Below are 24,922 nucleotides of genomic sequence, written 5' to 3'. Positions count from 1 at the left end.
AAAACCTGTATCCAAAAAGGAAAACCATTAAAAATCCGAATTTAAATCGTAAAATGAAATATGGAAAACAATTACAAAAAATAAAAATATTAATCGTTAAATTGAATACAGAAACCTTAAATATATCACCTAACAAAACAAAGCTAGATTGCTTAATCAAATCACAGCGTAAAATTAAGTGAGCATTATGAGAAAAGGTCAAGATTGACTGTAACATGAGTTTTGTCAGTACGAACATGTACTTCAGGATATTTTACAGTTAACAAAATGACAAATTAAGAATTCAAACAGATCTCATCGAAAAATAATGAATTTGTTATACGGGTTCTAATCATTGTTGAAGACGTATAATCATTTACGTCTACGTCATTTTGGGTCTGGTAGAGGGTTGTCTTGTTTCCAATGATACCACATCTGCCACTTTTTATATCAATGTTTATAAGACAATTTGTCAAAAAAGATATTATCTAGTCTTGGATACATAGAAGTTGTTTTTGAACTAGCTGTCAGTAAGTGCGAGTTCTCTCTGATCTGTACTTAGTGTATTTTTGTTGCAGAGATGTACAAGTACCTGTCCAATTCCTCTCTTTCTTAGAAGAATTTCTATTTGTATCCATCTGATGATTTTAGCTTTTTCAACTGATTTTTATTGTTTGTTCTTATGTTGTACAGTTACAACACTGTCAAAATAATGGAAGGGTGGCTGCTTTCTAACTTGTTTAGCCAGGCCACATTATGTATGTACATGTCCCCAGTCAGGAGCCTATAAATCAGTGGTTTCCGTTTGTTGCTGCGTTACATATTTGTTAATCGTTCAACATTTTGTACACAAATAAGGCCGTTAGTTTTTGTTTTATATCTTATATCTGACTATGCGGTATGGGGTAAGCTAATTATCGAAGGTCGTAAGGTGAAAACTAAAATCCGAAGAAAAGTTCCTAATAAAATGGCAAAATCAAAAGCTCAAACACATCAAACGAATGGACAACAAATGTCATATTCCTGACTTGGTACAACCATTTTCTTATGTGGAAAATGATGGATTAAACCTGGTGTTATAGCTAGCTAAACCTCTCACTTGTATGATAGTCGTATAAAATTCCATTATAGTGACAACGATGTGTGACTAATACTAACAGATGTAATAGGTAAAAATGTCAAACATAGGGTACAGCAGTCAAAATTGTGTTATTATCTTAATAACTATTATAACAAATATATAAACAAACATTTATCATGGCACAATAAAACGATGACGGGATATATGAGTACAAAGCTACGTCATACGTAACAAAGAAACATAAAAAGGCGTATAGACAAAGCATATTCGCAAAAATAAACGACAAGAATACAAAACTTATCATAGAACAATAACGCAATGACGAGATGTATAAGTACAGAGCTACCTCATCTGTAACAAAGAAGCACAAATAGCATATGGAAAAGGCATACATTTGTATAAGCAAAAATGAAAGACAAGAATATAATAGTCCTCATAGAACAATAACACAATGACGGGATGTATAAGTACAGAGCCATATCTAAAGGATACCACCAAACAAAAACAGACTGAAAAAAGACAAACAATAGAATACTATAACACATTATTTTACTTGATAAACAACGCAAGTACCCACAATCTATACTTCAAGAACATTGTGTATTATTTGTCAAGTTTCCACTGAATATTTATCAATAAGGTCTTGGTACCTTCCAATGAACTATTTTAGAAAAAGGACGATCGAGACGTTGTTTGACATTCCCCCGTTCGTCAACTTTCTGCCCAGACACTGGTGACGTTTTACAAAATCTGAATAGTTGCTGCATGCTCTTGAATATAGATAACGTTGGGAAATGTATATCCCATATGCAGGTGAAATTAGTATATTGCTATTATGGTTTGGGAAAGTGATTATTTCTGAATTAAAATCGTCTCGTTTGGCATATATTGTTGCACTGAGATGACCGTGTATGTCAAATTTGAGATATAAGTCTTAAAATGAAGAAGAGGAAGCCGTGTCTGTTGTTTCTACAATTTCGAGTTCAGGGTGATATATTGATGGAACCTAATCAGAAAGGTTTGGATTGTTAATGGAGAGAATGTTATCAATATATTATATATCTGAATGTGAAATGTAATGACCTGGCTTCTTTGATCTTCTTGTGTTTGGCAAGTGTCTGAATGAACTCCGATTCATAAAAAAATAAGAAGAGGTCGACAGGGAGAGATGCATAGTTTGTTCCAATAGGACTGCCGACATTTTGTTGAAAAAGTCTACCTTCAAATTCAACAAATTTGTTGTCAATAAGAAGCTCTACCATACTGATCACTTGTTCTTCTGTGTAGCATGTTTTACCTTTATGTTCACAATTAACAAAATATGTCGTTTGGTATCCTAAAGTAATACATTTATAGTGTATGCTACCATTTTTATGTTGAAATGCATTATGTATTATTATTTTTACGCGATTTTTCAATTTAATATTAGAAATGGTTGTATACAGGGTTGATAGAACTAATTTCAGAAAAAGATTGAAAATTATTCGGAAGTACTTTAGAGTTTTTCAAGTTAGAATCCATAATACCACTACGCGAGTAAACAGCTTCGCAGTATTTCTAAAGACCCTCTTTCACTCCGGACATTTTTGTAATTTAAATTGAAAATTCTTTAGTCGACCATGCAGATGATCCGGCAAAGAATTTTGTAAAGCTTATGTATCCAATACAAATCAAAAGCTTAAACATATCAAATAAATTGATAGCAACTGTCATATTCCTGATTTAGAATAGGACTAATTTCTTACGTAGAAACTATATTTAACAGGTATTTTGTGTAGTCAATAGGGACCATCAAATGTTCAGAAAAATACAAAAGCTGAGATGTTTTATTGATATTATTGGTTTTTTTTTTCTATTTGACTCTCAGTTCAGTTGACGGGTGCCATGTGTGAAGTAGAATCTGCTTACCTTTCCGAAGCACCTGCGATCACCCCCAATTTTGATGGGGTTCATGTTGCTTAGTCTTAAGTTTTCTATGGTGTGTATTCTGTACTATTATTTGTCTGTTTGTCTTTTTATTTTAAGTCATGTCGTTGTTAGTTTATTTTCAATCTATGAGTTTGACTGTCCCTCTGGTATCTTTCGTCCCTCTTTTGACGGATGTTCTTGTAATAATAATATTTGTGAATTATGTCTTACCACTGAGGAACATTCTTTAAAGGCTTAAAAATACATTAAAAAATATATGTTAAACATATGGCGACAAAACTGAAAACTTTAACCCTTCCATTATAACCATAGACTGGTACAATTACCACATTGCTGTGGGTAAGAAAGATTTTCATTTCGTCCTTCAAGTTTTAGTTTTTAGCTCTTTATTCACTTTATCGATTTTGAAGTCCTTTCGTAAACTGACATTTTAAATATCGGTTTCAGTTTTAAAGTTCATATGTACCAATAATAAGGTAGTCCATCGTCTTTGCCTTAGATTGTAATAACAGACTGCATTTGTCAATTTTCTCATTTTATTCGCAAACGTTATGGTAGGTATTGTCTCCCTTTGAATGTGTCAAACTATATTTTGTCTCTTGCCATCATATGTTTCATAGATGTTTGATTGATAGTGCCTACAGCCCGTTTAGTAACAAAATGTCACATTTGCAATAAATGCAAGAAAAAACTCCATAAAAAAACATATTTATAAAATAGAAAAAACTGCCATGTCCAATAATTAAGTGTTCCAAATACCACTATACAAGACATATAACACGCTTGACAAATAGTGTGCGATTTCTCTGTGTTAATACTTCAGTTACAAACTATCAAAACAGTGGTTTTGAATTCCTCATCAAAGATTTAAATATCGAACACTGAAGTCAGCGGAGGTTCTGATTGTTGAAAAATGTGAACTAGTTTCACAACACACTTTGATTGAATATTGGTTTCCTTCGAATATGCAAAGGCGAATAATTAAATAACAAAATTTCCATTTCCACAGAGAATAATTAACCTTTTTGCTAACCTAAAGAATGATGATGTTTTACATTTCTACATGATAAATTTGTTAATGTTAATGATATTTGTAGATTTTATTTTGAGTTATTGCCTCGCTTAAGGACTTAGCATCAATGTTTTATCTGGTAAAAAAATACCGACCTTCAAGGTAAATTCAAAAAACGTACATCCACTTTTAAAACACTCCTGATGGAGGTTACAGAAATATGTTTCATTGGTTTACAATTTTTGAATTATATACTTACATCGGTCCCTCAACATAGTCAAAATCCTGTCTGTTATCATTTGCAATTTATATTAATTACAAAGCCGTACATATTCTTTCTGAATGGTTTAAGGCTGTGAAGTTGTTGATACAATTCATAATTAAAAACTGAATGAATCTATGAAAAAAGTAAAATCACAAAAATACTGAACTCCGAGGAAAAATTCCCTAATCAAATGGAAAAATCAAAAGTTAAAACGCATCAAATGAATGGATGACAACTGTCATATTCCTGACTTGGTACAGGCATTTTCTTATGTATGAAATGGTGTATTAAACCTAGTTTTAAACTTGCTAAACCTCTAACTTGTATGACAGTCGCATCAATTTCCATAACGTTAAAACCAATGTTACATCATTTCTTTAAAATTCCTAATGTAGCAAAACACCTGTCCTACCTCAATCATAAATAAATTGCAACTTGCAGATAAAGCCCATAACCAACATAGTGTTTGTGTATAAATAAATTAGGTATTAACAACTCACTTGGAAACTCAACATCTAGTGTATACCCTAACAACACTTACCAAGGGATAAATCATACTTTGTAAAAAATCAAATTTCAAAGAAACTGACAATATCAAGATGCTTGATTTTTTTTATTGATATATCTGTTACCTTTAAGGACGTGTTAAAAACTCAATGGTTGACTGTTATAGAATATCTGTTATACAGATGAATAAAGCCAATAGTAGTATAACCGATTTAACTGAAACAAATCATGGTCACAAACCAAACCTGATGGAAACACTGCAACTGCAACTATAAAAAGAAACAAAATGGAACAAAAAACCACTGAACTGCTACAAAAAAACAAACGACAACATACATAATAAACGGACTATGTGATAGCCACTGTCACATTCCTGTCTTGTTTGGTTGGTTGAACCTGGTTTTATGGCTAGCCAAACCTCCCACTTATTAGGCAATGTTAAATTACGCATAAAATGAAAACATTACGTGACAGAAATAGTTCAAATAACTGTAAGAGCAAACAGGACAGAGAAACACATAAATAAATAATATAATGGTCCATTTCAACATATTATCCAATGTGGAATATCAACGAACAACTAAAATTGATTTACAACAGAACACAAGTTCAGCACGATGTACGAATGTATCACAAAAAAGTGAAGTCAAAGCTAAATCCCTGAAATTTAATATAATATTGTAAGTAAGTTTGTAAATAAACTCATCATAGATACCAGGATTTAAATTTTGTACTTTTGGACGTTTCGTCTACAAAAGCCGTCACAAGTGATGCTCGAATAAAAAAAAGTTTAAAAGACCAAACAAAGTACGAAAACCAAGAGCATTAAGTACCAAACATTTCAAAAGGTTTTGCCAAATACAGCTTAGGTAATCTATTCCTTGTATAAAAATGCTTAGTATTTCCTAAATTCAAAGTTTTGTAAACAGTTAATTTATAATTATGACCATATCAATTATAATTTATGACAACACAGAAGTGCTGACTTCTGGGCTGGTGATACCCTCGGGGAAATAAAACTCCACCAGCAGTGGTATCAAACCTATGTTTTTATTTGATGTTTTTTCTAACCATTAGAAGAGTATTGATATAGAATGTTGTTAATAATGGTGTAATTATTGTAGTTTATAACCATGTCGGTTCCTTTTAGATCAAACTGTAGACAAAAAAATCCCGTGCATATATCAGTAATTGCTTTAAACTAAAAGTCAGATAAATGAACTAGGTGATTATATCTTTACTGTTATATACATTTAGAAAATAAAATTCGAATTAAACCCACAAACTTAAGACATAAAACAACACCCAACCAGAATTACAAATGGAAAATCATAACTAAATAAAAGTAACAGTAGTCTACCTCTATTCGAAATTCATAAATTGATTGAGAAAAAAACAAATCCGGGTTTCTAACTAAAACTAAGGGAAACGCATCAAATATAAGAGGAGAACAACGACACAACAGAAACACTAAAATGCAACCCACACAGAATTTTTTTTATAATAAGATGCTAGTAATAGCTGCCATTGTCCTGACTTTGTACAGAACATTTTAAGAAAAAATGGTGGGTTGAACCTGGTTTTGTGGCTAGCCAAACCTCGCGCTTTGATGGCAATTTCAAATATAACACTTAAATGACAACATTACATGACAGGACTACAGTACAAATAAACGAAAGAACATGCAGGACAAGGAAATACACAAATAAACATTACAATAAGACATTTCGACATGCTAATCATGTAATACATGAATTTTAAATATACAAATACCGAGACACGTTTTATAGCAATGCGAATTTACTCTATCAAAACAGTCACATTCGGTAATTAGAAGACCAGACGTATATAGTAAACCACAAACTAAGACGAGGTAAAAATGTCGTTATTTAGTTGAGACACAGACACATCGTATAGATAAACCAATTCGTGATGGTGTCCATAAAATTATAAAATGTAAATGAAATACGTATCGGGTGAACATACATGTGCATATCAAAACATCATACGATGAAACAAACGGTATGTTACTGCTGAGAAATGGGAAATTGATAAAATATAGTCATGGATTTTTAGTGCGAAATTGTCCTTCTGTGTCAATAATGAGGAAATTATCAACGTAGCAAGCGGTCCTTCTAGTATCAGTAGTATCCTTACTAACGGATATATTCCAATTGTTGTAGCTATAATCCCGTCTCATTTTATTTGAATGTTACCTACCGAACTAGACTTATCCCCGATGAGTAACACGACGGGTGCCATATGTGAAGCAGGGTCTCCTCAGCATCACTGAGAACCTGCAATCAATCCAGTTATTAAAGAAATGAGTGGAGGTAAATACTCATATTCATATAGGTTTCTCTAAATTGAAGCTCATGGATCTACGTCAAACAAGATTTAGGTTTCGTATCACCTGCCAAGAGTTTCGGTTCGGACATGATTTTAACAATTCAAGGATTTCAATGACTTACTCAAACCAGCTTTTATTTGCTACATTCACATTTTGGTTTATTAATTTAAAAACCAATCTTATTTGAACCATTTTACAAAGTGTATTTTACTCAAAAGCCATATCTCAATCAATGTCAACGAATGGTGATTGCTTTGCTGTGTCGTTGTTCTCCTCTTATATTTGATGCGTTTCCCTCAGTTTTAGTTTGTAGGCGTGTTACCCTGTCATAAATTACAAATTATTAGCAACCTGGCCCTCGCCTTGCATACTTCAATCCTTGACGAGGTTTTGTAACCACTGATTCGATGATACTGCGCGCTGATTTTCCATTCGTTTCCGATGGTATCACCAGCCTAGTAGTCAGACAACACTACTCTGTTGGTGGAATATTTCATGGATAGTGTAATAATACTCTTCAACTTTGTACTTTATTTGGACCTTTTAATATTTTTTTTATTTGAGCTTCACTGGTGAGTCTTTTGTAGACGAAACGCGCGTCTGGTGCAAATATAAAATTTCAATCCTGGTATCTATGATGAGTTTATTTTGTAAGTTAACAGTTTACAAATGTAGAATTGGAGAGGGAAACAACTGGGTTGTTTTCTACCACCAGTCAAAATGGCTTTATCAAAAATTTGATCTATTTTAATTAATAATGATCTTCATTTTCGTTATTGATATGGCATTTGAAATGTTACGATTTGAGTGCCGCTGATGAGTTTTATGAGACTTGTATGTAAAATTAAAATCCTGGTATCTTTGATGTGTTATACTTTGCCATTGTCCTAGCTTTTCACTAGATATGACTTTTACCATTTTAATACACAAACGTAAGATGTTGCACAAAGATATACAATTCTGAAATCTGTATACAGAATTTTAAACATTGGTTTGTCATTTAAATTATGTGGATAGAATTCATATTGATAATAGGTGGGGTTCTAATTTAAATTGACTTATTTCAGAAAATATTACCGAGTCCATGTTTAGTCAAAGTGACATTTGTTAATCGATAAATCACATATACTTGTCAAATGTATTTGAAGATATATACAATCTGAGTCTGAAGCTTACAGCCAACTTAACGGAGATTGAAATATTTGCCAAATTATCTATCCGATCTTAGTGATACCGGAAATCAATCTATTTAATCGTAACTTAAATTTCGTTTTATCTATGTTGTTTACTATGTTGACAAAAGAATTTAGATTAAGTGTTTTTTTCTGTATTGGTTGTTATGCACCTTTTGGTTATAACTTATCGTGATCAAACGTGGACAGAATTAAATAATAAGAGAATGATACATGTAAAATCTATTGTCTAAAAATATCTTTATTATGACGTTAAAGTATTATAACGTCATGAAGTTTCCAAGGACATTTATCTATAACATCTTTTCAATGATTGAAAAAAGAAATGGCAGCCATGTAGTTTAGAGGAATAATAAACAACTGAAGAAGGCCAATGGCCGAAACGTCTTGAACAATGGGTTTATTTATACAATTATAAAAATATCTTTCTAGCAAAAAATGAAAACTTTAAATGTTTGACGTTTGTCTCGGTTTAGCAAGGACGCAATCATAATTATGAAATCACAAAACTCGTTCCGGTAAACAGGAACAATAAAATTAACTTGAATACAAACGTTTTGTTTTATAATATTATTTTACTCATAAAATAGAAAACGAACGATGGGCAGAGTAGACATCAAAGATTAAGATTTATGAAATTAATGTACATGGCAAATTCAAATGCACCATATCCCAAAGTAAATAAACAACCAATTATAAACATTAGCACACAAAACACAACATAATAACTGAAGAACACAACTCCCCTCCCCATCTCAATTACCGAAAACCAAGAGTGAGTTTATTTTCCATAGAAGGGTACGAAGATCCTGCTTCACGGATGGCACCCGGAGTGTTGCTTGTGTTACCAAAGAACCGAATAATATTTTGAATGCGAATAAATCGAGAAAACAGCAACAACATATTCACTATTCCGAAACAACCTATTCTATAAAGTTATGAAAAATTATAAATATCGTTTAACGGGTAATCTACCTGTAAAACAATATTTTCCCTTTTTTAATCTAAAGAGACATAAGCTTTAATTGTTATACATTGTATTTACAAAACCCCCTATATTTCTATACTGAAAGAAGAGCTCGTCATAATGAGCCGGCCGACGTGCTCAAAAATTGGTATACAAAAATAATGCAATTGTATCAAGCGTATAATGCGATTATCTTTTTTTAAAATTATTTTTCAAAACACATAGTTTGACTAATCATTTTATTAAAACGAAAGCTCATCAATTCAAAACTAAGCTTATAAATCGATGCGTCATTCGCGCAAGTTTTGTCAACGTTATTTTTTTTTACACATATATTCCGACTGTATATCTCAGAGACAAACAAATGCCAGTATGTCACAAAATAGTCATTAATACGTAATTTTGGAGGAAAAAAAAGAAAGGCAACGATAGTATACCGCTGTTCAAAAGTCATGCATTGATTGAGAGAAAACAAATCCGGGTTACAAACTAAACCCGAGGGAAACACATCAACTATAAGAGGAAAACAACTTAATTGTTGAAGTGCAACAAAAACAAATGCCAATATACATAGAAACGAACTATATAACAACTGCCAAATTCCGATATCGGTACATGACAGTTAAAGAAAAAAGGGGGTTGGATGATAATATAAAAAGAAGATGTGGTATGATTGCCAGTGAGACAACTCTCCACAAGAGACCAAAATGACACAGAAATTAACAACTATCGGTCACCATGAACCATGTTTTATGGCTAAAAAACCTCCCGCTGGTATTGCAATGTTGTAATAAACATCGCTTAATTGGCAACATTACATGACTAAAATACAGCACAAACAAACAAAAACACTCAGCACAGAGAAACGCACAAACAAATAAAATAAAAGCCGTAACGTTGCAACATGTAAACCGCACAATAACAACGATAGGATAAGTTTACCCTGTTGACTCATCTGTTCTCATCCTGTTTGGAGTTGATAAAATTTGACTAGGTTTATGTTATAAATGGATTTTTCAGGTTTCATTTCGATTTTAATACTACTGAAATACAGTTTAGGATTTTCCTCGAATATTATTTTACTTTTTAGTACTGGTGTCACCTATTTATACCTAGACATCTATATATAATTGAAAATTAGTTAGTTTTCTGTAATATTTGATATACGGATTTTTATCCAAATTAAAGAGCAAGATATAAATTTTTGAGATCTTTGCTTCAATATGCATTTGATCACAAATAATTACAGAATGGAATTCTGACCTAAAAATTTATATGCCTGGTATATTTGATAATTATATTAAATAATGGAATTCTGACCTAAAAATTTATATGCCTGGTATATTTGATAATTATATTAAATAATGGAATTCTGACCTAAAAATTTATATGCCTGGTATATTTGATAATTATATTAAATAATGTAAAACAACACAAATTAGTCTTCCAGGGATAGAAACACTTACAAATGGAAGACATAAACAAAACAAAACGTTCATTGAATGTCTATCCCATCGAACTTGAAATAATGGATACCACAGATACAGTAAATTGCTGACTCAAATTTTGGTTTGCATGTAGAAATTGGCAATTAGAATTTTTATTTTACTACAAAAGCGAAGATTTCTGTTTTTTAATTGTGACCTTCACATTTCTATAAGGCAGCATTCAATCAGCGCCTGCATATGGAGTATGAACCTTCAAGTATATTCCATATTCCAGAGCTTACATTTCTATTATAATTTTCGTGATAAAGAGATGCTTATAAGAAATGTTTCCTAGTGATATAGTTGAAGTCATGCCTTTAAAAGTAAGTGAAATCTCAATAATTTGGTTGACCGTTATGTAATACGTGTATCTTATCTTACAATACAGTTATTTCCTAATTGTCCTAGCCACAATCCCGTCGTCGTTTCTTTGATTATGGCATTATCAAGGACAGAACGTGTGGCGCCGGATCTTATATCAGATTTTAGATATCACAATATATTTTGGTCTCAAACATCACTTAAAAGACATTATTTGTCGAAATAAGCACACGGTGCATCAAAATTGTTACCAATTATATTATTGCCCTCTGAAGAACCTGCTATATCTGATTTTTGGTTTGACTCATATAACTCAGTCCCAAGTTTTCTGTATATTGTTAAGTGGACTGTTGTTATTCTATAACTGCTTTATCTTGCCACTGATACATAACATGCAATGCATCAAAAGAAAAATACATAGAAAAATGAATACCCATCATCACTACCAACTTATAATAAATTGTTGAACTTCGGAGAGATCGTTTAACCGAGAAGAAAATTTGAACCTTTCAACTTTATTGGCATCCAGTTTGTTTCTTGTAATAAAGTGACAAGTTAAAGGTATTCAATATTAGTTGTTGATTATAATAGTGACTAAGGTTGTAATATGGTCTATGAACTTTGTCAGTATTGCTGGTGTTATATTGTGTTTGTGTGAAGAAAAGGGGGTGGGTCCTGTGTTGATTTTTTTGTTTTACATTTTACTAAAATTTCTTTTGAAACTAAATATAAAGGTTAATGAATTGAAAGAATGTTACGCCTCCTCCAATTAGTTTCTCTGGGATATGAATTGGTAACATTTGCATTTAGTTGCGTAATGTTGTTCTTTCGCTTTCTATGTTGTGCTTTGTATGTTTGTTCTTTGATTTACTTTCTTTTTCTTGACGTGGCTTTGTCGGTTAGTTTTCAAATTATGTGTTTGAATGTTCCTTAGGTATATTTCGCCTCCCTTTAATTGCGATGACATCTTAAGAACAGAAATTAAAAGAAAATGCAATTCACAATCGGAGACAAACTGGTAACAAGCCCGATTTTTTTCTCTCTCGAAAATTGTGTATTAAATATTATTCCTAAAGTATTAAAGGAACGAAAATATATATTTTATAAAAAAAAAATTGCAAACCCATGATTGTCATACTCATTTTATCCAAACAATCAAAGGTTTAATAAGTTATGCGCATAATCCGTTACAACTGTAGTGTAAAGAAGTGTTTCTTTCGGAGAATTGGTCATAAGACTCGTTGTTTATTTCAAAATAAAAAATTATAACAAAACTTTTTCAGCGAAACAAGAAATTTTAGAATGAATTTATATGAGTATATATATCTAAACAGAAATTTTTCCATGTTTTTTTGTATTTTCTGTCTTTGCTTTAACAGTATTTATAATAAAAATCAACAGTACTAATTTTGCTGCATCAGATGCGAATTTTGACAATTAATGTCTATTGGTGGATGCTTAAGACCAAATAACTTGAAGACTTCAAGCATAATACAAATGTTAAAGAGCTGATATAATAAAATTGGACCTATTACATAGCAAAATCCAGGCAAGGAATTAGACCTTTCCATGAGGAAGATATTATTAAATAATTTGATATGATTTCCAAAATTGTATTATAGAGCAGAAGTACAGATGTGCAGGTTACTGTGTTGGTGATACTCTCTTAGACAAACAGTCCATCAGCAGAGGCATCAAATAAAAAAAATTAGTGATTTTTAGCCATGGCGTTGTCAGTTTATATTCGATTTATGAGTTTGAATGTCCCTTTGGTATCTTTTGCTCCTCTTTGAGAACATTAGTTGCATGCTCATGCAAGTACGCTGAAGGTGGGTGTTTGTTATCAACAAATCGAGAACAAATCAGTTGTCAGTACTTCAGTGTTGATGTGGCGTATCTTCTTTTTTTTTTTTTTAAATTCACTTAAAAACAAAGGATCTTCTTCTCGCGTCAAAGATGTCAACCGTAGTTCTCAAGTTCTTAGTGCTCTTCAACTTGATTCGGCTTTCCAACTTTTTTTTATTGGAACCGCCACTGTTGAGTCTGTAGCTATTTGAATATTTGTGTTTTAGTGCCTGTTTTCTTGAGAGAATAATGCTTTTGAACGTTTTGGGGGTGAGTGCCAATGCAAAATATAGAATAACCAACTTCGAGGAAAATTCTAAACGGAAAGTTCCTAAACAAATGGCAAAATTAAAAGCTGAAATACATCAAACGAATGAATAACAACTTTTTTCTTATGTATAAATATAAATATAAAGATTTTCGAAAGCAGAAAACTTAATAAATATTTGAGATATGTTTATGATTTTCTTGCATGATGTTTGACATTTTCTTATTTCCTTGCTAGCACAGACAAGTTGTTGTATCTTAATAACATAATTATGATTTATAATTTAATATTAGAAAAAATAACTGAACATGCAACCATCTTTTTCAAATTGCATTTCCGCAATAATGAGACAAAATGAGTCAAATGTAAAAAAAAAGATATTTACGTCCTAAAAACAAGAATTTTTGAACAGATTTTATGTTCATGATTAAAATGTTTTCTTAATACTTAAAAAACTATTTAACAAAATTTGATTGAAAAACAAATTTAATCTTTTAAAAAATAGGGAAAGGATGAATAAAAATCAAATTATTAAATAGTATAATTATATTATAAAATGATTAAATTGCTAAAATGAAGATGGACTCAAGGAAATCGTAGCGAAATTGCTTATTTTCACAAATTTCATTTTAATTTGATTATGTTTTTTGAAAATCGTAAATAACTTTCGAATTTAAAGTCTGATAAAAACAATTATTGCATTTTTAATGTAAAGAAAATCTAAACTATACAACTTTATCAAATCATTTTTGGCTTAAATGCTTCTCATTCTGCCACTGAAAAAAATAATATTTAAATATAGTAGCACTATTTGTCCATATTTATATTTGAATATACTACTTAGGTTCAGATTTGCTATGCATTTCTGGAAAATAAGTGAATCAGTATTTATGTCAAATATTTTAGACTAATTCAAAACTGAAAATTATGTAAACTATATAACCATTTAAAACATTTTAGAAATTGACAAATAAATCATTTTCATCATCCAGACACAAATGGATAAAACTTTTTAAAAATATTAAATTTGTAAAACATTAAAACCATAAATGAAAACGGTGATGATCATGACGATGATGGTTAAATAATAACAATAATGATAATGATAAAAATAATAATAATTTTAATAACAATAACAATAACAGTAACTACAATTTATTTACGTATCGCGTACTAAATTGCAAGCCTGATATTTTTGCTGATTTTTAATACAATATCAAACCATATGTATTGGAAAGCAAAGCCATCGTCTATTCTAGCAGGTGGTAATCGAAAATGGCACCTAATGATCGGACAGACAGCCATAAATGCAGAGCAAAATATTTAACATTCAATAGAAAAAGGATGCATAAATTTCACGTTGCCTTTGAAGCCAACAGCAATGCCAGAATATTGCAGATATTTTAATATTTACCAAGAGATTTCTAAGAAAAAGTTCGTTCGATACTGATAGCTACCAAAAGTGCAGCGAAAGCTTTTGAGAAGTCATGGCCGAGATGCCAAGTGGTGACGTCATTTCTATATATTTGTGTATAAGGACGAGATTTGATTGGGTAACTTTGCCATTCCAGTGAAACGGGTTACAAAACAAGTCCAGTACGAAAAAAAACATCGCAGGCAATGTTATAGTTCTGGACCTTAGTATCGATAAGTTACAGTTGTATTCATGGAGTTAATAACGACTTTAATGGAAGGATGTAGTTATCCAGACCGATTTACCAAGCCTCTCATTATACGATATCGATGTCATTTGGTGTTGCTTTTAAAATGGCCTGTACAAACAAGATCATGTGTAAGAATGGGTGTAGACGGATGACCAGCAACAACAAAGACTTCCATTTTACAGTCTCTCATTGACAATGGAATCGAACAACAAAAACATATATGAATATATTTAAAAGAGGAAGAACTTTACTGGAAGATCGAAAGTTTGGATTCAGTCAAGTCAATATCTAAAAGTATAGAGTCATCAAAAAGAGTCATTTTGCGAGTAAAATCGAACTAAAACCACAATGAACGTAAAATCTGGTAGTCTATGCATTACAACATAAGGCTAGTGAAATTTTGTGCAATGTTTTGCCTTCTCACTCAAAGATGAATGTGATATATTGTGGTGATTATCAAATATTTTAACATCACTTTGTATCGACAAGATGGTTCCATGAATGAATTGGGTGTTTACATTTTTTAAAACACAATAATACAATATGTGTTATTTATTAATTTCTATATCAACATACGAAAATACTGAACGACTCATAATGGTAAAAATATTGAATTACATGGAACTCAAAAATACAATTTTTTGGAACCATCAACAATCAGAGTTGAAATCATATTTAGTGTTAGTTACTAGAGCATAATCATCATCAGCAATTTAAGTTGCTATGTGGCATTTTTAAATAATAAAGCAAACAGACAACTCAATTCAGATGAAGGAGAATGCAGAGAAATGTGATAAAATGATGTTTTTTACATAATGGATTTAATGGAAGTTTACACAAAGAGGCTGATGGGTAAAGTAAATCAATTAAGTTTCATTTCCTCTTACAACATGTTTTATCCAAATATGCTCTATAGTACTTCAACTACTGGTACGAAAAACATAAAATATTTTTGATGTGTACATAAATATCATTGTAAACAAAGTTATATACTCCATCCAAAACTTTTTCATAAAAAGAATATCTTAAATCAAGTTGTGCTAACTGTTTAACTTGAAATGTTTCTTTTTTAAAAAGAACATCATATTTGATTAAACTTGAAAGTTAAACAACAATGATCTATGAATCAAAGCAAAAGTTCCTCACAGCATATGCAAACTTTATTATTTTTCTTATTATTATAAATATTATTATAATTATGAATTTGTAAATTAGAAATGTGTCATGAATAAATCAAAATCAGAAAGAATAAAGGTTTAAAAAATAAATCTCGATTTTAAGTTTTGTTTTTGCTTTTTCTTACTTGCATACTTTACAAGAGATAATTGTGTAAAATATTTTCAAAACGAAGCATTCATATATTATATTCAAATTTTTGAATTATGGTTTCTTGAGATTATTCATAAAAAAAAAATAAACAAGGATTTTTGTTTTAGTAAATGCTTGATATTATTGGCAAATCAATACACAAAACAGAATTACAGACAAAAAAATTGAATAATTATAAAATCAAGTCTTACCGGAAAATATGTTTGAAAATGTTGTTACTTTTGGTAAAGGAGATCTATATTAACAAGTAGCAGCAACAGCTCTTTTCATAATTAAACAATATTATCTAGTTATAAAGTCACACAAAAACATTAATAAATAATAAATATATTCAAAGAGAACTTTCCTGTTTATCTAGGTTTATCCTCTCTAAAAAGTTGTTCTTTTAAAGTTGTTTGTTTCCTCTTTGTTTATTAGTCATACCATGTGATTGCACATATGAACAAGAAGCATTTTTCTTTTTCTTTTTTTTTCCGTTGGTAAATGTTATATGAGCTACGTCCGTTCAATAGACTAGTAAATGTTATTTATCAAGACTTGTGAATGCTGTGTGCATAATTGTTATGATCTCCATCGGCTTAAAAGAAAGCTGGCTTTCGATGCTCTTTGGTGAAGTCACTGAGAAAGCTATGGTACGCTTTGAGAATTATTGGCTCATGAAGTCCGCCATGTTTGTTTGTCATCAAAAAGGTTGTTTGATATGACCTGGAAAATTCCCATTCAAAAAAACAAAAAACATCTTCTTCGTATGCATGTTCCTGATAAATTTTCTTTTTGTTTCATGGCAATTTTCTTCGCTCTGGGTGTTTGTATTTCGCAAAACTGCAGGCAATCCAGCTCTTCACAGAAGCGATGATGCAGGCGTTTCCTGGAGAAAAAGAAGAAGAAGAAGGTGAAAATATGAAATTAGTAAAACTTATTTTTTGCGATATTCTTAACGTAAGGAAATGTTGCATGTGCCTGGTGTGAGCACCAAACGTGTATGGTGTGAGTACCAACAAAAAAAACTTAGAAAAAAGGTAAACATCACGCACGTGTCAGGCAAGGAAGGTGTTTTCCAAAGTTTATTTAAAAACAGATCTAAATTTGGACATTGAAGCAGGTAAAGTTTGTTATCACAGTGCATAAGCATTCCCAGTAAAAGAATCGTGGAGTGTGGTGATGTTTTTGTTCGATCAAGTCGTGTTTTTTATTATTCATATAGTCAAATACAATATAAAAATATTTCAAATCTTACAAGTGAGAGATTTAGCTAGCTCAGGGTTAGTATAGAAAGTCACTGGCTAGCTATAACACCTGTTTAATCCACAATTTTCTACGTAAGCAAATGCCTGTACCAAGGTCAGGAATATTAGAGTTGTTTTCCATTCGTTTGATGTGTTTCAACTTTTGATTTTGTCACGCATTTGATAAGGGAAGGCTTTTTGGAAATTTTCCTTGGGTTTCGATATTTTTGTTATTTTACATCTCAGTCTATGATAAAATAGGATGGTGGCAGGGATGATTAGTTATTACTGATATTAATAACTTATGTATCAAAATTATTGATCTAGTTAACAGAAAATTGCTTAAGATTGATCATTTTGAAAAATATAAATTCCAAAGTGTAAAGTTTCAAGTCTAACTCGCCTTTAAAAGTAATACATAAGTAATCTAGATTAATTTTGTGCAAATGCAACTAAAAAGCACGTAGCCTCTTCTCTGTAACCAATGAATAGACCAGAATATGTTGAAAGAGTCATACAAGGGGAAGGGTATCATGGTGGTGTGTGTTTAGCCGATACCACAGGTAGTCCAGTAAAGTAGTATGAATTTGATAAATTGCCCAGTGATAAATATAAAATCGGCACACCAAATTTAGAATCATATAGCATCATGCAATAACACTATTTTACTGTGAGATGATCAGCGTGCTCTCACAGACACTCTTTTGTCACATATTATAGACTGAACATGGCACGAAAACAAGATAAGAATTTAGTGTAAAAAAACGAGACAAACATGTTTTGGCCTGAGTGAAACAAGAAAAATAGTAGCTCTTCAAGTTAAGGAGGGCGCTGAACCTGTCACCTTAAAATCCGCCTCTGATAAAAAAAAAAAAAAGCGATTGTAAAACGAACTGAATGTCATCAGTAGACAAGGTAGTCTCCTTACAGCAAAGTTCTTAAGAAAAAGACCTTTGAAAGTTTCCCAGCAACTTGAGAACGAAAGGGCAGCATTGACAACCTTACGTCCAGTACCGAGTCTTCTCAAACAAGTCATAAACAATGTCTAGAGTTAAACCAATGTTCATGTTCTAACTTCACATACGACTGAATTTAAAATACTTATCAAGACAAACTAAACAACCGATTAACAGTTACTGTATTTTTCCTATTTGAAACGTTATATTTAAAACATATTCCCGAATTGAAAAAGACACAATACAATGCAATGACATAATTACCTTTTCTGATACATCCTGAATAACTTTGTCCAGTTTTACCGTTGGTATTTCCTACATAGTGTATTTACTGTATATTTCTGGTTCGGGTTGGTGTGTATAAATCAAAAAGCGTTCGAAACGGGGAATTTTTTGATGACGCAGGTTTTAATTTTCGAGTCGTTTCATCGATTTACAAATAAAAAAAAATTTGACAGCATAAACTGAGGCGTCATTTCAACTTTTCATGTCATTTAATAACAACCAACTGTTACAGAGCCCGCCTGTATTCAAGAAATTCCGGAGTGCATTTGATGACACCGTCCGGGAATGGTTTTTAATTTAGAAGTTGGGAATTTCCCTAAGTAAAAATTATTGGATCAACTGTGACTCGAAGAAGGAAGTAGCCTGTAGCAGCCGATTTCCAAGTAATTTAGCAGAAATTTTCAAATTAAGGTGAGGCCTTTAAATAAAATTTACAAATATCAAAACATGTTTGATCTACCAATCTCGAATGAGCTTTGGTAAAGTTTGAAAAACGTGTTTAAACCAAGCATGACGTAAAAAATGAGGAGTGGGTTCATTGCACTTATCCATATGCAGTGTGCAAAACTAGATGACAGACCTTAAAAACATTGCATTGTATTACTATATTTCTTAATGCGGGTTAATTGTTATATATTATACCAACTTTATTTACTTAAATGTATAATATTGCAAGGTCATGTCTATTGAGTATTGTTTTTAAAAAAAAACTTGCTTGAAAATTGATAATATATGCAGAAATCCTAGAAATTCCCATTATTTTAACCAACCAATCAGTTTGACTGTCATAACAGTAAATTTTCCCAGAAAAGACAAATTATTACTTGGGTAAAATTAAAAAGTAAACAACATTGAAACTTGTAGCTGAATTGGAATTAAAGGGGCAGGTGACCAAAGTCACAGAACACCACCACCTACTGAAGAAAAAAACACGGTTAATGCAAAAACTGACCCTTTTACCCACATTCAGCATGTTAAAGATTGTTTGTTTCTACAAACCTTAGATAGTCCCAAGTTTTTGATTGGGTCTGTGTTGCTTATTACTTCTCTTGTGCTTTGGTTTGTCATTTTCCTTTTTAAGCCATGCATATTGACATTGTCAGTTTGGAATGGAAATAATCATATATATAATTGTTTTGTTTTAACACCCTTTAGTCTTTATTTAACAAGGTTTAAAAAAAATTTTTAATTGGCATAAAACTTTATTAGTTTGCCATTTGAAAATGAAACTCCAACATGTCCAAGGAAGGATACATGTATGACTAAATTATTTTGAAAATGTTTGTGGTAAAATTAAATGAAACTGGAACTCACATGTCATGCATGTATATTTAACTCAACAAAAACAACCTATTTAAGCCACTATACATGTATAGTGTAGATTTTGATATTCTAAATAGTGCTCCATGAATATAATTTTTAATTAAACATCTGTTTAATTTGTTTACATCAGAAAATAGCGATACTACATACACATTGGTACATGTACATTTTTTGTAAGTTAGTTAAAATAGTGAATTTGAAATTTAAAATTTGACAACGTCACAAGTAAGACTGTCTGCAAAGGCCAGATTTAGGAACAACATTCAGGTTGATATTGTTATTGACTGCTCCATCTATCATTGTCTATAGGCTTACAATGCTAAACAGCTAATCTTTGAAATTAAAAAAAAAAAAATATTACAAAGAAACATTGTGATTGTTTCATGTTTAATTAAATACATAATATTAAATAATGTGAATTTGTGGTTTTTATCGAGGAAAAAAGTGGGTCATGCCAAGAAAAATAAAAAAGTAATGTACAGTGTAACCCTGAAGTCAAAACAATATTTTTTTCTACTTTATTTGCTGCATTTACTAGTCCACTTCCAGTATATTGTATTAAAACACAATATCTTTCCACTTTGCTTGTTTAAAAACCCCAAAAGATGCAAGATTTTTTAAAATCTAAATATATGCTTCAATTCAGCATAAACTTAAAATCAAACAGAAAAAATTCAGAAAACAATGCACTGTTTTATTTCACTCCATGTTTTGACATTCTGGATTACTGCTGAAATTGGAATCATAATACAAAACTCACTGGTTCCTGCATTCTTTTAAAAGTGATATACCATTAAAGGTAACTTACTTAACCAGTCTTTGTAAGAATCAGGCAATTTAGGTAAAAATTAAAACATGATTAGAAAAAACCCACCGAGCTAATCATGCTATTTAATACTAACCATCATCCTGAGTTAAAAAGTATTAGTCTGTCGTACGTGTGTGTCTGGTAATATCAAATAACTTGGTTAAAAAATTGGTTAGAATGATAGCAAATTGCAGAGTTATCTCCCCTTATTCCTTAATTTCTAGTGCATTTCAACCAAATTGTATCTTTTATTACCAGAACAGAAAATGGAAATGAATGTTATTTTTGTGCATAACTACATATTATGAACTGAAATCAATGTCAAATAGGGTGGGTTTTTTTGGTCATGTTTTCACCACTGCCTGATTCTTAGGCAGACTGGCACTTACATTGTAACTATTAAAGTTATTTAAAAAAAAACCTACATGATACATGCTGTTGATAGGTGAGCACTTATAAAAGGGTAGGTGGGGAATCCATAAACCTAATTATCTTTTTACCTTATCATGCTTATCTATAATACTATTCAATTCCATTTTGTTAGAACATTTATTGTATTTGTATAATAGATGTTAAATCATGTAAATTTGATTGACAAAATAACCATTTAAATTGAAAACTTAAAAACACTTAATGACTCAAATAATTTTTCATTCAGACAGTTGCATGTTTTTTAAGTGTAGATCAGATAAAATGTATCATATGAAAGTGCAAATTATAAACTTCCTTTTATGCCCCACCACAAATATACATTTACTATAATTTGTTCATACTACTGTAAATATTGTTCCAATTTATTTTACATATAGAAACGGGACATCATGGTACATAGATGGATTTTGGTTTATATTATGATTTGGTCTTATACATTTGTAGGTACATGTACATATTTATTAGAAACTTAAGTGAAATTTCACTTGTGTGTGCAGTTCTCTTGTGTTGTTTTAAGTTTTTCAGCAACATATTGGTACTATTGTAACCTGCATTTCACACTCAAGTGATAGTTGTTAAAACAACCTTTGGTATGCATGTACATTTGTGTAATTTTACATGTAATACATACATATACAAATGTACTGTAACCATCAATGGCCTTTGTTTGTTATTATGCTCTTTAGTAGGGATGTTTTCTCTTTCATTCTTTTGAGACATTCCCTTTTCCATTCTCTATTCTATATATTCATAAACAATAATTATACTGACACTCAGTCCTCTTTTAAAAATGACATAAAAACTGTTCTGCAACAATTTGGTCACTACACTCTCATTTTATACATGTCATACCTTGGTGATTTTCTGTTGGTTAATTGTTACAGAGAATGACCGTTAGGTCATTCCGATTTATTGTTATCGCCTAAATTTCCATTATGCAAATAAGTTTTGGGTACGCGGACATCATCGAGTACAAAATAACATTCAACAGGCTATTATTTGAACTTGGAATTATTTTTAATTAGGGAATTTGCATAATTTCTTGTGTTCAAATTTTTTTTATAAATTCCATGTTTATTTTGTATTATGATCTTTTGAGCGGTTAATAACACTTTCCATACAATGTATTTTGGTTAGATAGTGTTGTGCGCGGCACAGTACATTCTATTGAAAATATACTATTTTCTTTGTAATAGAAAGTGTTGTGCGCAGCACAGAACATTTCAGTACAGAATAATCATGGAATTTATTAAAAATTTCAATAACAAGAAATCAAGCAAATTCCATAGTTAAAAATAATTCCAAGTTCAAATAATAGACTGTTATTCGTTATTGCTTGCTATATATTCATTTCTTCAATGAATACTCATAAAATAATGTTTTTAGAACTTAATTTGATAATATTAAAATGTTTTATATGTATGTAAGTAAAAATCATTAATATCTATGCAGACGTATAGACAAATTGTGTTAACGCATGCACATGCGGAAGAATATCTCAAGAACAATTACAATCTCCTATAAAGGAGGTGAAGATTGTATACAGATACATGCAGAGTTATTGGTCCTGACTCTCTAATTTAGGCGGGAAAATATGAATGCCTACTCAAATTATCTATTAGAAAATCGAATTTATTAACGAAGAGTGTCCACAATGCACTTGCACTGCAAAATTAATAATTAGTAGAATATAGTAATATACATATGGATGAAAATTACATACATATACAAATGTACATGTTGTATACATTGTGTACATGTAACTGTTATCAGGGACATTCTATACTGAGTATAGAAAGTCCCTGCTGGAATGTACAAATAATAATATAATATAAACCAGAGTACATGTATATTGATTTGTATCACTACAATATACACTGATATATATATATATAATAGTTATAACGGACTTTTAACGGTGATGTTGAATTCCCTTTCATCATGTTCATTTATTTATCTTCCACTACAAGAACTTGTCTCTAAAAAAAAAATACATCTGTGCATTAACCTCACTTTCAGGTATAAAGATGCAATTTTTTTTTTAGACAAGTGCGCATGCTTGTGACCATCAAGAAGAACTTGCTGTCATCCGATGTTCAGTACTTCAGTCCTTTGATTAAACTTAAACATGTTATACATCAATAAAAACTGTTTATTCATTATTATTCCTGCGATGCTAATTTTTGTGAATTTCATACTATAAAACCATTAAAGTACATATATTTTACTAAATTTTCATTTAAAACTTTAGAGATAATTCAAAGCAGCTGATTTACACATAGAATGCTATAAACTTTATTTTTTTAATTTTGAATAACATTAATTCCTTATTCATTAAACATTTACCATGTTTTTGTCAATTATCTTATAATTATCATCAATCATTGATAAAAAAACAACTGTAATCTGATTTAAAGCTGTATGTATTGTGGCCAATGTTCACATATATGCCAAGAACTTTTTTTGCACTAAACATTTTTCTATTGTGACAAATGAACTCTTTGTTTGGAAATAAACTTTCTGAGAGATCTATGTCAACGCTGAATATAACTGGTCTGGTAAAAGTTTGCTAGTATGACAGTAATGTATTTTTTCATATATATCTCTCTACTTGTTATTTATCTATATTTTTGTATGTGTCAGGTTGTCTTGCATGTAGTTTATCCAGAGAATGGCAAGTTTGGATTGTGACCATGAAGGGCATCTGGTGATCTTTAGATGTATCTTTGTTATCTTGTATTGTTGGACAGCTGTCTTGTTGAAATTTACAGCACTTAGCATTGTAATAAGATTTTTTATTTTGAAATGAAACGTTCTCCAGATTTCTTGATAAATGATATTAGTACTTCCTATATAAAAAGGTGATAGGACGTGCCGGGTGAATAGGTCACCATTTTAAGCTTAAAAGTATGTGAATATGTCGGGGAGGGGGGGGGGGGGGTGGAAACTATCAGAAATTTATGATAAAGTCAATAAAGTTCTTATAACTTCTTTGTCTGTCATCTTTCTTGGTGATCCTGGCTGTTTTTATCAACCATTTTTTTTCTTTTGGCACTTTGGTATTCCACTCTTACATTACATACATGTACAGACCACATGAAACCCGAGCAATATGGGAAAAGGTTACATTTTCACCTGCACAATATTTGAAAAGGTATACATTTTAAACATCTAAATTATATGAAAAGGGTGGGGTAACAGAACCCCAGCGGCACCTCCTATCAATTAATATATTAAATATTGAAGTAGCCCTCCCCCTTGAGGTCTCATTGACAGTAATTCTGAAATGGATTATATTTTAAACCATTGTAGTATACATGTACATGTATATTATACATATTTGTTCTTGAACATGTATTTAAGAGATATTAATTGCTTGCAGTTAAATTCATAAGTTATGCTCGTACTAACAGCAAAACTGTAACACGGGCAGTGTGTCATATAGCAATGTGTTACATAATGTACATGTACATGTATGTGTAATGTTTCACCTCAGATATGTGTCAGTGGAATATGTCATTCCTTGTGTATGTTTGTGAAATACCACCACCTTATAAATGATGTTCATGGAAAAATTAAGTTTGGTAAGGGTTAAATGCATATGAAAAACTCAGGAAATTTATTTGAAAGTTTCTTTTGCTGATATCAGTGAAACATGGTGTTTGCTTTTGAATTTCTGACAAATTCTGTGACAA

At 31.0% G+C, this 24,922-nt stretch overlaps 1 protein-coding gene and 1 long non-coding RNA gene across 7 annotated transcripts in view; one reads left to right on the top strand and one right to left on the bottom strand.

Annotated features, from left to right (window-relative positions):
• Positions 1-13,304: 13,304 nt before the first annotated feature.
• On the bottom strand, positions 13,305-18,782 carry LOC139482656 (uncharacterized). The gene is made up of 2 exons (XR_011654904.1): positions 18,644-18,782; positions 13,305-17,065 (listed from the first exon to the last, which is right to left on the bottom strand). It is a non-coding gene; the product is annotated as an uncharacterized lncRNA (long non-coding RNA).
• The window catches only part of LOC139482654 (TNF receptor-associated factor 6-like), a 51,879-nt gene continuing 41,712 nt past the window's right edge, over positions 14,756-24,922 (top strand). The window contains exons 1-2 of one of the 6 annotated variants that reach the window (XM_071266639.1): positions 14,756-15,720; positions 18,897-19,075. The gene's annotated coding sequence lies outside the window, so the exon portion shown is untranslated. Of the gene's footprint in view, positions 15,721-18,850; positions 19,076-19,209; positions 19,286-24,922 lie in introns of those variants that run through there. The other 5 variants (XM_071266642.1, XM_071266643.1, XM_071266651.1 and 2 more) reach the window with 5 other exon arrangements.

The sequence above is a fragment of the Mytilus edulis genome, chromosome 7 (assembly GCF_963676685.1).
Source record: "Mytilus edulis chromosome 7, xbMytEdul2.2, whole genome shotgun sequence".
NCBI lineage: Eukaryota > Metazoa > Mollusca > Bivalvia > Mytilida > Mytilidae > Mytilus > Mytilus edulis.
This window is presented reverse-complemented; position numbering and strand designations above follow the sequence as displayed.